Below are 13,663 nucleotides of genomic sequence, written 5' to 3' on the forward strand. Positions count from 1 at the left end.
CTGAAAAACTCCCCATTGCCCTCTCCAAGGTATACCCACTTCCCCCAAGCCATACATGGCTGCTGTTCTGATTTCTATCCCCATTTATGTATACCTTTCTTAGACATCTGTATACATGGAATGATGCAGTGTCGATTCTTCTGTGTTTGCTTCTTCCCCTCAACATAATGTTTTTGAGATTTATCTGCATTATTGGACAACACTGGTTTGTTACTTTTTACTGCTGAATCTTATTCTATTGCGTGAGTTTACCGCAATTTGCTCATCCAGTCTCCGGTTGATGGACATTTGGGTTGCTTCCAGGTTTTGACTATCATGAGAAATGTTATGAACGTTCATAGAGAAATCTTTTTCTGGGCATGTTTTTACTTTTCTTGAGTAAATAAGCAATGACATTTTGGGGCATAAGATAAATGCATAACAAACTGCCATACAGCTTTCAAGAAGAGTTGTACCATTTTACACAACTTTGGGTAATTTACAAAAGTTCCTATCATTCCAAATCCTTGTCAACTCCTTGTGTTATCAGACTTTTTAACTTTAGACTTTTTGGTGAGTGTGAAGGCATCTCATTGTGGTTCAACAAGCATTTACCTGATGACTAATAGTTTTGAGACCTTTTTCACCCAGCCATTTGTATCTCATCATTTGTGAAGGGTCTACTAAAGTCTGATGTCAATCTTCAACTTCTTCTTTTTTTTTTTTTTTGGCTCCATGAGGACAAGAAGCATTGCATATTTTATTCAGTGATGTATTCCAACCACTTAGGATAGTGCTCAATGATCATCAATAATTATTTGTTATTATTTTTACTAGAAACCAGGATGCCAGTCTTTAACTTGTCTCTAATTACAGTAGAAATGATTCTATACATAGAGTCATAGAATTTCAAGGCCACATGGGATAGGATGGGATAGGCCCATATAGTCAAGCATCTTTATTTTACATGGGGTTGAAAGGAGTCAGATACAACTGAAGCAGTTTAGCACATAGCATGCAAGGAAAATAAAACCCACAATGCTTGGTACCTTGGTATAGATAACTTAAAAATTAGTGACAGAACAAGTACTAGTACCACATTTTATCTGTTCATTAACTGATAAAAATATGGAACGCTTCACGAATTTGCATGTCATCCTTGCGCAGGGGCCATGCTAATCTTCTCTGTATCGTTCCAATTTTAGTATATGTGCTGCCGAAGCGAGCACTCAACTTCTTATTAATGAGCTGTGGAAGTCCTTTGTAAATTCTGGATACAAGTCCTTTGTTAAATATTTGTATTATGAATATTTCTCACAGTCCAGAGCTTCTTTATTTTCCTGTTTTTCATTTTGATGAAGTCCAATTTATCTTTTTTTTTTTCGCATTTTATGACTAGTGCTTTCTATTTCCTATCGAAGAAATTTTTACTGACCAAAGGTCATGAAGATGTTTGTCTTCTGTCGTATAGAAGCATTATAATATTAGTTTTTATTTTTAAGTTTATGATCCATCTAAGGTTAACTTTTCTGTTTGGGGTAAGGTAGGGATATAAATACGTCTTCACATGCAGAGGTGTTTTTGTTTTTCATATGAATACGCAATTATTCCAGAATACTTTGTTGAAAATAGCTGCATTGCTTTTGTACTTTTGACAAAAAGCACTTGGTCTTATACATGTGGGTCAATGGCTGGACTTATTTGTTTCATTGCTAGATTTGTCTATCCTCCAACAAAAGACACACATTGTCTTGGTTATGGCCACTTTTGAAAAGTGTAAGCCTATCAACTTTGTTTTCCTTTTTCAGAAATATCTTGGCAATTGTAGGCCCATTGCATTTCCACATGCACTTTATAATTGGCCTGTCAATATCTGCTTAAATTTTTTACTGGGATTGCACTGACTGTTCAGATCACTTCAGGGAGAACTAACAATTCTGAGTCTTCCTATCTATGAATATGTTACACGTTTCCCTTTATTTAGATTTTAGTTTATTTTTCTCAGCAATATTTCATAGTTTTCTCTGTAGAGGTGTCACATGTCTTTCTTTAAATTTTTCCCAAATTTTGGGATGCCTTTGCCAATGGGATTTTATATTTTCCTTTCTAACTCTTCATTGCTAGACTGTAAAAATACAATTGACTTTTATATATTGACTTCTAGTTTTCAGAAACCTTGCTAAATTTGCTCATAAATTCTTGTTGGTGATGGTGTTGGTATGTGCGTGTGTTTTGGAACATTTCTTAGAATTTTCTTTATGTGCAATCATGTTATTTGTGAAGAGAGTTGTACTTTCTTCTTTTCAAACTGTATGTTTTTTACTTCTTTTTCTTCCATTATTTCAATGACCATAGCCTCCATGTACAAAGTTCAATAATAGTAGTGAGAAAACACCTTCTTGTTCCAGTCCTTGAAAGGAAAGGCTTCAATATTTCATCATTAATATGATGGAAACTATAATTTTTCCAAAGTGACCTAGATTGAGGAAATTCCTTTCTATTCCTAGCTGGATAAGAGTGTACTTTTTAAAAAAATCATGAATGTGAGTTGAGTTTTGTCAAATGCTTTTTTGCATCTACTGAGACAATCATAAAATTCTTCTCCTTTAATCTCATAACATTATGGACTAATAACTAATTTTGGAATGTTAAGCCAATCATGCATTCTTGTAATAAATCCCACTTGGTGAAATATTCTTTTTATACATTGCCAAATTTGACTTGCTAATATTTTAATATTTTGTATCTATAGTCATAAGGGGCATTTTCTATAATTTTCTTGTAAGCTCTTTGTCTGTTTTTTATATCATTGCAACCAAGTCTCATTAAATGGACTGGGAACTGTTCTGTTCCTCTATTTTCTTAAAGAGAATGGTGTCATTTCTTCCTTAAATATTTGGTAGAGTTCACCAATGAAGCCATCTGAGGCTAGAGTTTTCTGGCAAAGTTTTAAACTAAATTTAATGTTTTTAACAGCTACAGGCTATGCAGACTTCCTATTTATTATTGTGTCAATTGTGACAAATCATGTTCTAAAGAAATACATTCATTTTATCTAAGTTTCCAAATTAATTGGTAGAAAATTATTTATAATATTCTCTTATTATTGTTTTCATGTCTGTAGAAAATATCATGGTATAGTTCATTCATGAAATTGGTAATTCTTTACCTACAATGTTCTCTAATTATTGTCTTCATATCTGCAGAATGTATCACAATAACTCTTCTTTCATTCTCACAATTGGTCATTCTCTTTCCCTCTTCCTTTGCTCAGCCTGGGTGTGTGCTCAGTCACTCAGTTGTGTCTGACTCTTTGTAACCCATAATCAGCCTGAAGTGAAGTGAAGTCGCTCAGTCATGTCTGACTCTGCGACCCCATGGACTGTAGCCTACCAGGCTCCTCTGTCCATGGGATTTTCCAGGCAATAGTCCTGGAGTGGATTGCCATTTCCTTCTCCAGGGGATCTTCCCAACCCAGGGATTGAACCCGGGTCTCCCGCACTGTAGACAGACGCTTTACCATCTGATCTTCTCAAAGAACTAGCTTTGAATTTGTTTCCTCTTTTGCACATGTTTTCTGTTTCATTTATTTCCACTCTTAGTTTTATAATTTCCTTTTTAAAAATTGCCTTTGGGTTTAATTGTCTCTTTTCCTATTTACTTAAGATTGGCCATAGATCACTGATTTTATACATTTTTTCTTTAGTTATATAGTCACTGAAACCTACAAATTTCCCTCTAACCACTGCTTTAGCTGCATCCAACAAACTTCAACATATTATCTTTTATTATAATTTATTTCAAAATATTTTCTAATGTCTTTCTTTTGGTTCATAGATTATGTTCCAGTGCATTTTTAATTTTGCAACTATTTGGATATTTTACAGACAGTTTACTTATGTTGAGTCCTAATTTCATATTGGGTGGCCAGAGAACATCTGCTGTATAATTTCTTTCCTTTAAATGTACTGAGATTTGTTTTATGGCCTGGACTAGGATACTATTATTCCTTGCTTTTAGACCCTTAAAAAGCGGTCCTCTGAATCTCTTGCTGATGTCTTCATGTTCCCACCCTTTTCCACACTCTGATCTTTAAACTTCTCATTTTGCTGAAACACCTGTCAAAGGCCAGACTCACAGCCTTGTCTCCCCTACAAGTGTCTCTTCTTTTTATGTAAATTAGACTTTACAATTTTTTTCAAAGACTTGCAATCAGACTGATTCTTTGAGAGATAGCTCTTAGGAATATATTCCAAACCTCTAAGAAAATCGAAATCTGGGAGTTAAGTTTATGTTTTTAAATATCATAGAGAAATACATGCACTAACAACAGTAATAAAATAATAATAATGAACTATTTAACATTTCCTCCAGTGATTTACATCTTAAATGGTATCTGAAACGAGATCATCACAAGGGAAAGATAGCCTAATATTAGTATCTTGAAGGTGTGGGTTGTATGCACCATCCCAAACATCTGTTTAATCACGTTTAATGAGTTGTAAGCAGAAGACATACAGTGGTCATGTATGGATGTGAGAGTTGGACTGTGAAGAAAGCTTGGCGCCAAAGAATTGATGCTTTTGAACTGTGGTGTTGGAGGAGACTCTTGAGAGTCCCTTGGACTGCAAGGAGATCCAACCAGTCTATTCTGAAGGAGATCAGTCCTGGGTGTTCATTGGAAGGACTGATACTAAAGCTGAAACTCCGATACTTTGGCCATCTCATGCAAAGTGTTGACTCATTGGAAAAGACTCTGATGCTGGGAGGGATTAGGGGCAGGAGAAGAAGGGGATGACAGAGGATGAGATGGCTGGATGGCATCACTGACTCGATGGACATGAGTCTGAGTGAACTCCGGGAGTTGGTGATGGACAGGGAGGCCTGGTGTGCTGCAATTCATGGGGTTGCAAAGAATCGGACATGACTGAGCAACTGAACTGAACTGAACTGAAGGAGAAGACACTGCCATTGTTTCTCAAATGGAAACTGAAGTATGTTCCTGTAGCCACTTAGCACTATTGTTCAGTAGCAGTAAAATGCGTGAAAGGGTAAAATCAAAATGGAAGTAGAGTGGAAATTACTAGTGCTGTGCAATTACTCTCACTGGTATCCAGGTAGCCTCTCATTTCTGGGCATAAGGAAGACTATACTTCCCAGACTTCCCACATCTAAACAATATCACATGACTAGTTCTGGCCAATGGGATATAAACAGAAATTATGTGAATCACTTCATGTTATGGTTGGAGAAAGAAATGGCAAGCCATTCCATATTCCTGCCTGGAGAATTCCATAGACAGAGGAGCGTGGCAGGCTACAGTCCATAGGGCTGCACAGAGTTGGATACGACTGAGCAACTCACTCATCACTCAGGTTAAGGTAATAAATAGTATACAGGCATCCTTTCAACATCTTATTTTCTTGACTTGGCAACGAGTGATATTCCAGGTAGGAAACTCATTGTCAGTTTAAGTTCCTGAATGGCTATGTGGATGGCATCACCAATCCGACTCACTTTAGATATACAGCAAGAAGTAAAACCTTATTTTGCCATTGTGGTTTCAGGATAAAATTGTTGCTGCAACCCAACCTAGCTGCTTCTGACTCAAAGCATCATCCCTGGACCAGCATCAGCATCACCTGGAGACTGGGGCAAGCTCAGTCTCTACATTGGACCTCTTGAATCAGAATGTGCCGTTTAAGAAGATCCCTGGACAGTTTATATATAAGTTTTCTGAGACTGCCATATCAAACACACACACACACACACAAACACACACACACACACACAGAAAAAGTGGCTTAAACCACAGACATTGAGTTCTCACAGTTCTGGAGTCCCCAGATCAAGATGTCAGAAGGATTGACTTCCCTTGAGGCTTCTCTTCCTGGCTGTCATGGCTGGCAGCCGTCTTGTGTCCTCACGTGGCCTTTTCTCTGTGCACATGCATTCATGGTGTTATCCTAATCTCCCCTTCTTATAAGGCCACTAGCCAGATTGGATTAGGGCCATCCCCGGTGGCCTCATTTTAACTTAATTACCTCTTTAAGTACAGTTACATTCTGAGGTATTTGGGTATTTAGAGTATCAACATATGAGTTTTGGGGGAACACAAATTTTCCCTAACAATTCATATATATTAGGAACACTGACCTAATCTAGCCAAAAGAATAGCAAAATATCCTCCTGAGACTATACAGTGACTACTGTGGTCTGATTTGTGCTTAATTTAACGTAACTACAAGGTTCCTTCCTGACTTTGGGTGTTTTATCATCATTTAGACTCACCTTCCCATCAGTTTTTGAAAGAAGTAATCCTCAGATTGCCCCCATGTTCTGCTTCCATGTATTGATAAGAAACCATAAACGACCCAATCAAAAAATGGGCCAAAGAACTAAATAGACATTTCTCCAAAGAAGACATACGGATGGCTAACAAACACATGAAAAGATGCTCAACATCACTCATTATTAGAGAAATGCAAATCAAAACCACAATGAGGTACCACTTCACACCAGTCAGAATGGCTGCGATCCAAAAATCTGCAAGCAATAAATGCTGGAGAGGGTGTGGAGAAAAGGGAACCCTCCTACACTGTTGGTGGGAATGCAAACTAGTACAGCCACTATGGAGAACAGTGTGGAGATTCCTTAAAAAATTGCAGATAAAACTACCTTATGACCCAGCAATCCCACCGCTGGGCATACACACCGAGGAAACCAGAATTGAAAGAGACACATGTACCCCAATGTTCATCGCAGCACTGTTTATAATAGCCAGGACATGGAAACAACCTAGATGTCCATCAGCAGATGAATGGATAAGAAAGTTGTGGTACATATACATAATGGAGTATTACTCAGCTGTTAAAAAGAATTCATTTGAATCAGTTCTGATGAGATGGATGAAACTGGAGCCGATTATACAGAGTGAAGTAAGCCAGAAAGAAAAACACCAATACAGTATACTAACACATATATATGGAATTTAGAAAGATGGCAATGACGACCCTGTATGCAAGACAGCAAAAAAGACACAGATGTGTATAATGGACTTTTGGACTCAGAGGGAGAGGGAGAGGGTGGGATGATTTGGGAGAATGGCATTCTAACATGTATACTATCATGTAAGAATTGAATCGCCAGTCTATGTCTGACGCAGGATACAGCATGCTTGGGGCTGGTGCATGGGGATGACCCACAGAGATGTTATGGGGAGGGAGGTGGGAGGGGGGTTCATGTTTGGGAATGCATGTAAGAATTAAAGATTTTAAAATTAAAAAAAAAAAGAAAAGAAACCAATGACACAGCTCTGAAATGCAGATTTTGTTTTGGTAGTATGGTCTTGACATCCCAACATCAATTCAAAGGCTAAAGGAGCCTTATTGGATGCTTCCAAAATAAAACAAGAGCATATGTTATTTTCTTTTGTAGAGATCCAAGCTCTACCTACTACTAGGCATCACACAAGGGAGTTTATCTGTGGAATGCTGGACATTTAGACTAGACAGACATCTTCACAATAGTGCCAAAATCCATATACTGAGGTCTAAATTTAGATTTAGAAGGGAATCATGCAAAGTTTAAAAACATACTTTGTCATTTCAACTCACAGACTCTTCAGTTCAGTTCGGTTCAGTCACTCAGTCGTGTCTGACTCTTTGCGACCCCATGAATCTCAGCACGCCAGGCCTCCCTGTCCATCACCATCTCCTGGAGTTCACTCTAACTCACATCCATCAAGTCGGTGATGCCATCCAGCCATCTCATCCTCTGTCATCCCCTTTCCCTCCTGCCCCCAACCCCTCCCAGCATCAGAGTCTTTTCCAATGAGTCAACTCTTCGCATGAGGTGGCCAAAGTAGTGGAGTTTCAGCTTTAGCATCAGTCCTTCCAAAGAACACCCAGAGCTGATCTCCTTTAGAATGGACTGGTTGGAACTCCTTGCAGTCCAAGGGACTCTCAAGAGTCTTCTCCAACACCACAGTTCAAAAGCATCAATTCTTTGGTGCTCAGCTTTCTTCACAGTCCAACTCTCGCATCCATACATGACCACTGGAAAAACTATAGCCTTGACTAGACAGACCTTTGTTGGCAAAGTAACGTCTCTGCTTTTCAATATGCTATCTAGGTTGGTCATAACTTTTCTTCCAAGGAGTAAGTGTCTTTTAATTTCAAGCATGCAGCCACCATCTGCAGTGATTTTGGAGCCCCCCAAAATAAAGTCTGACACTGTTTCCACTGTTTCCTCATCTATTTCCCAGGAAGTGATGGGACCAGTTGCCATGATCTTCGTTTTCTGAATGTTGAGCTTTAAGCCAACTTTTTCACTCTCCTCTTTCACTTTCATCAAGAGGCTTTTTAGTTCCTCTTCACTTTCTGCCATAAGGGTGATGTCATCTGCATATCTGAGGTTATTGATATTTCTCCTGGCAATCTTGAGTCCAGCTTGTGCTTCTTCCAGCCCAGCATTTCTCATGATGTGCTCTGCATATAAGTTAAATAAGCAGGGTGACAATATACAGCCTTGATGTACTCCTTTTCCTCTTTGGAACCAGTCTGTTGTTCCATGTCCAGTTCTAACTGTTGCTTCCTGACCTGCATGTAGGTTTCTCAAGAGGCAGGCCAGGTGGTCTGGTATTCCCATTTCTTTCAGAATTTTCTTGTGATCCACACAGTCAAAGGCTTTGGCATAGTCAATAAAGCAGAAATAGATGTTTTTTCACAGACTCTTAGGGATGTAGAAACATAAGCCAATAATTTGCCCAGGCATGGGTTGACTTTACAATGTGCCCACCAAGTTACTGTGTAGTCTGCATGAACAGCTCCAATTCTAGGGGTCCACTGTCTTCCAAGCTGATCTTCTCTCTCTTCCCACAGAGCTGTTTTTTATCCATTGTTATCTTTGTGGTCATATCCACTGTTCCCAGCCATGACCCTTTGGTCATATAGAAACCTAGTGCTTTCTCATAAAATTGCCTTTCAGATATTTTGCTTTATAGTAGCTCCCAATTTTCTCCTTCTCAGGCTAACCATATCTATGTGACCTTAGGAGAAAAAAAAGAAAAGGTAATCAAATACTCTTTTAAATCCTACTACCATACTTTTTAATAATGTGAACAAAACAAAGAATCCCTTATAAAACTTCTATTCTGTGACTCTGAGCATTGGTCCTGCATCTCTGATTGGCAGGTCATTTGGTATTATTTTAAAATTTCACAAATTGCAAGTTCAGAATACCATTAAATCCAGAGAACTGACACCAGGGAACACAGCACGGGAGTCTAGAGCTATGCTGTCCAGCATGGCAGCCACAAGTCACACATCTGAATGGTCAGGCATCTCTTGGCTTTAACTCCAGTCTGCCACTTGGAAATGCTGCGTAACCACTCAGAGTCTTCATTTTTTCCTCTGTAAAGTGGGAGTAATAATTGAACTCAAAAACAGAACTCACTTTACATTACTGGTTCTTGTTATGACTTCATGTGATGATGTGAATAAAGTGTTTAATACAATAAATACACATTCCTTCTCAGAAGCTGAGAGATTGAGTAACAGGACTAATGGGAAACATCAAGTTGGGGACAGTCCATTCAAACTCTATCAATTTTATAACCAGAGTACCAACAAACCTGATGATCAGTGGTAGCTGGGAGAGAAATTGGACTGCGCAGCAGCCAGGTTACTATGGCTGGAGGCTGTCATCTTAGGTATTTTAAAAAATGCACAAAAATAATAGAGTAGAAATGCTGGAAGTTAGAGCAAGGCTAAAAGGAGATGTAACAGTGCAGTCAGAAGCAGAGGGTATAGCCATGGAATGGGCCACGAGGGAGGGCATGGGAGGAGTAACACCTGGAGGCCCTGCAAGCCTGGTGTTGGAGCCCCAGGGTCAATGTCTATCTTGAATATTTAAAACTACAGCCAACAGGGGTTCCTGTTGCCATTACGACAACAAGCTAAGGCTTCTTTCCTTCTCCCACTTAAAGATTAAAATTCTATTCTCACTATTCCAGATTCCTTTGCTAAGGATAAACTGTGTGTATATGAACCAGCACAATTTCCTCATTAAACCAACATAATTTCTCTTTGACCAACTGTGCATGAGCTAATCCACATTTACAGAAACACGAATGATTGCAGAGCAGAGTGGGGAAAGGAACTGAGCGTGGAAGTGGAAAACATTAAGGTCAAGTCCTAGCTCACCCGTAAAAGCCTTATCAACCACATATATCATTCAACTCCTCTGGACTGCCAAGTCCTCGCGCCTGTAGGATAGTGTTCCATGCCTGATAGTTGCATGGATTCTTTGGAGGTTCAGATAAGAAACTGTGGAGTGCAGTACCAATATAAATTTCCTGGGAGGATGGAATTTGAATGAGGTCAGTTTGGCTCGACTGTGACAGAGAGACATGGGCGTTGCCAGCTGCAGTTCAGCTCTTGGAGTTCCTAGATGATTTAGGAGGTACAGGGTCTTTCTTTGCTTCCTTCTCCTTATGTCACCAAGAAACTGAACCCCAATCACCCCCTCATTCCTGCTGCCTCACAAGGGACTCAGAAACCTTGGACAGGTGCAAGAATCTCTGATCAAAGAAGCCCACAGATCTTTGGGCCAACAGAAACCTATTTTGCTTTTGATTTATGCATTTTCCCATACTTTCTGCAAGTGAAGCAACACTTGGGGAAAAAATCCTCTTCCCTCCCTCTCTCTGCTATTCCCCCAAGGCCAGATCCACTCATAAATCCTATCTGGGCACCACCCACCCGCATTAACTGTTAAGGTCAGTTCAGAAGGGACCCATTTTCTCTGCCTATTCTCCCCTAAATGCAAAGACACAATGGAGAAGAAAGATGACTCAATACTGCTTTGTTTTAAGCGCTTTGGAGACAACAGACCAGTTTTGCACTGGGTTTTCTAACATCTCTCACTTGAGATAGAGAGCCCTTTCTCTGGTACTACTGTCCTTATGCAGTCCATCCTTCTCGCTCCTCTATCTCCTCCTCTAATTTCTCCACTTGACTTATGTCAGACCACATTCACAGAGAAAGAAGAGGAGCTTCCTGCCCTCCCAGGGGAATGTCACTTCCACAACTACAAAGGGAATGTGGTCATTAGTTTGTTGTTACGCAATGGGGGCAGAGCCTGGATCAAGCCTGGAAGATGCCAGAAGGCTGGCTTCTCAGTGGTCTTATCTTCGCAGATGTCACTGTATAATGGAAAAACCATGAACTGAGAGTCTGCAATTCCTTCTGCTCCTAGAATTTCTACAATCAGTTGTAGGAACTGGGTTAACTCACTTCTCCATAGTAATGATGATGATGATGTTAACTATCGTCTAATGAGAACTGACTATGAACCAGGGATGTGCTAGGAGAAGGCAATGGCACCCCACTCCAGTACTCTTGCCTAGCAAATCCCATGGACTGAGGAGCCTGGTGGGCTGCAGTCCATGGGGTTGCTAAGAGTCAGACACGACTGAGCAACTTCACTTTCACTTTTCACTTTCATGCATTGGAGAAGGAAATGGCAACCCACTCCAGTGTTCTTGTCTGGAGAATCCCAGGGACGGGGGAGCCTGGTGGGCTGCCGTCTATGGGGTCACACAGAGTCGGACACAACTGAAGTGACTTAGCAGCAGCAGCAGCAGCAAGATTCTGTCCTAGCACAATTCTTGGTACATAATAGTGAGGACATCATGAATCAGCAGCTTCTGCACATCATATCTAAAAGCACTAATTTGACTTGGTAACTAACTGTACACTATTCTCCCATTGAATTTAAGCACTCCCACCCACCACTCTGACTTCCCTGGTGGCTCAGAGGTTAAAGCGTCTGCCTGCAATGTGGGAGACCTAGGTTCAATCCCTAGGTCGGGAAGATCCCCTGGAGAAGGAAATGGCAACCCACTCCAGTATTCTTGCCTGGAAAATTTCATGGACAGAGGAGCCTTGTAGGCTACAGTCCATGGGGTTGCAAACAGTCAGACACGACTGAGCGACTTCACTCACTCACCCACCATTCTCCCAGAGTGGTGCTTTAGCCTCCAACCTTCACTCATGGGGAGGGGCGGGGAGTAATATGTGGAGTTCACCAAAGGTATGAAACAATTTCCATGTGATGAAAAATAAAATGTTTAGTTTAACCAACATTATTTTAGTATCACTGCTATTTGCTCCTTCAGTATATTTAGACTTAAAGGTAATAAGTTATAAGGAAACACAGCCAGAAAAATGCATAACTCAATGAGATGTGGTTTCCAATAAAAGACAGAAACTTAGGCACAGATTTTAGCACATTTAAGGGAGATATGCTTTAGTCTGATTTTATATAGCTTGAGGAATTTATTTCCATACTTATCACATGGTACTAAAGGACCCAAAATAGATAAATCTTTGGTTATACCAGGAAAGCAGTTCATCTGTGATTATGGAGAAATACACATTTAATAGTTGTTACAATTTAGCATCAGCACAGCCATTTACACGGATAATGTATGAAACCCTCCTTTTTCCTCTCCTCAGGCACAGTGAATGACTCCCTGTGCAGGATTACCTTCCACTAAGCAGATTTCATAGCTCCAAGCCTCAGTAGGGAAAATGTGAGGCTGAACCAATTTAAAAAATAAAAACCATCCCGAAGCTCACAAAACCACATAATTAAACTGCATCACTTAGCATTTTGATTGAGTGTTTGAAAAACCTGATACAAAGACTCAGAAATTGCCCCAAAATGCATCACAAACATGGTGCTTTTACTTATGTAAACTCTAGGCAAAGATGAATGCAGAGAGAGGAAGATAAGTAGAAATGTAGGGACAAATACTATTGCTATTTTCCCAATCTAAGTCCATTAATTATTATTTTTGGTGTTTAATCATTTTCATTGCTGTTTTACATTTTAAATAGCAAATTGTCATTTTGCTTGTAGAAATACCCAGCTGTGTAACCACACTATTTCTTTCAGAGTGTCTATTTGTACAAAAGTACACAGACCACTGGTGGAGATCAGACGACGGAGTTTGACACCACATTTTCCTTCACCCTAAGATACGTCACTTAGTCATTTTTGGTATTCAGTATTTCCATCAGTAAAAAAGGGACTGCCTGCCTACCTCAAAATTAGAACTTAAAAAAGGAAATTCAGCTTGTTAGTCAAAGCCACAGTATAAATACTAAACAGGTATTGGGGACAGTGCGTATTGCAACGTGCTATCATTGCACTTATTTTTTGACACTGAACCTGAATGCATGTTTCCCATCCACTAACTCTGCCAACCCCTACCTCCCCATCACTGCCATCCCCATGCACTTGGTAGTATCAGTCTTGTCCTCAGTCTTCTCATGTTACTTTGCTTTCAGGCAAAAGTCTGTCTGTAGCCAAGTGTGGTTAGGTTTCATCCACAAACAGAGATCTGGCACAGGAACCCAAGATAGAAAGGTGCTTGATGGAAGCAAAGAATAAAATGAAAATGAATGCTTTCATGGAGACCAACAACCTCAGGGAGGAAACTGGAAAAGCAGAGAAACACAAAAAGGAGCCCGAGAGCAGGGATGCAGAAGACACAAAGCAGAGGAGAGAAAAGGAATGAGCATGGTTTTGGGGCCCAGGGTGTAGATATAGACAATGGCTCTTTTTAAAAGTTAGTTAATTAAAATATTACCTATAGAAATCAAATTGCACTCAC

General features: G+C 39.8%; 1 non-coding gene across 1 annotated transcript; it reads right to left on the reverse strand.

The window, feature by feature from the left end:
• Nucleotides 1-1,101: 1,101 nt before the first annotated feature.
• On the reverse strand, nucleotides 1,102-1,208 carry LOC138434962 (U6 spliceosomal RNA). Its single transcript, XR_011255008.1, has one exon. It is a non-coding gene; the product is annotated as a U6 spliceosomal RNA (small nuclear RNA).
• Nucleotides 1,209-13,663: the final 12,455 nt, after the last annotated feature.

The sequence above is a fragment of the Ovis canadensis genome, chromosome 2 (assembly GCF_042477335.2).
Source record: "Ovis canadensis isolate MfBH-ARS-UI-01 breed Bighorn chromosome 2, ARS-UI_OviCan_v2, whole genome shotgun sequence".
Lineage (NCBI taxonomy): Eukaryota > Metazoa > Chordata > Mammalia > Artiodactyla > Bovidae > Ovis > Ovis canadensis.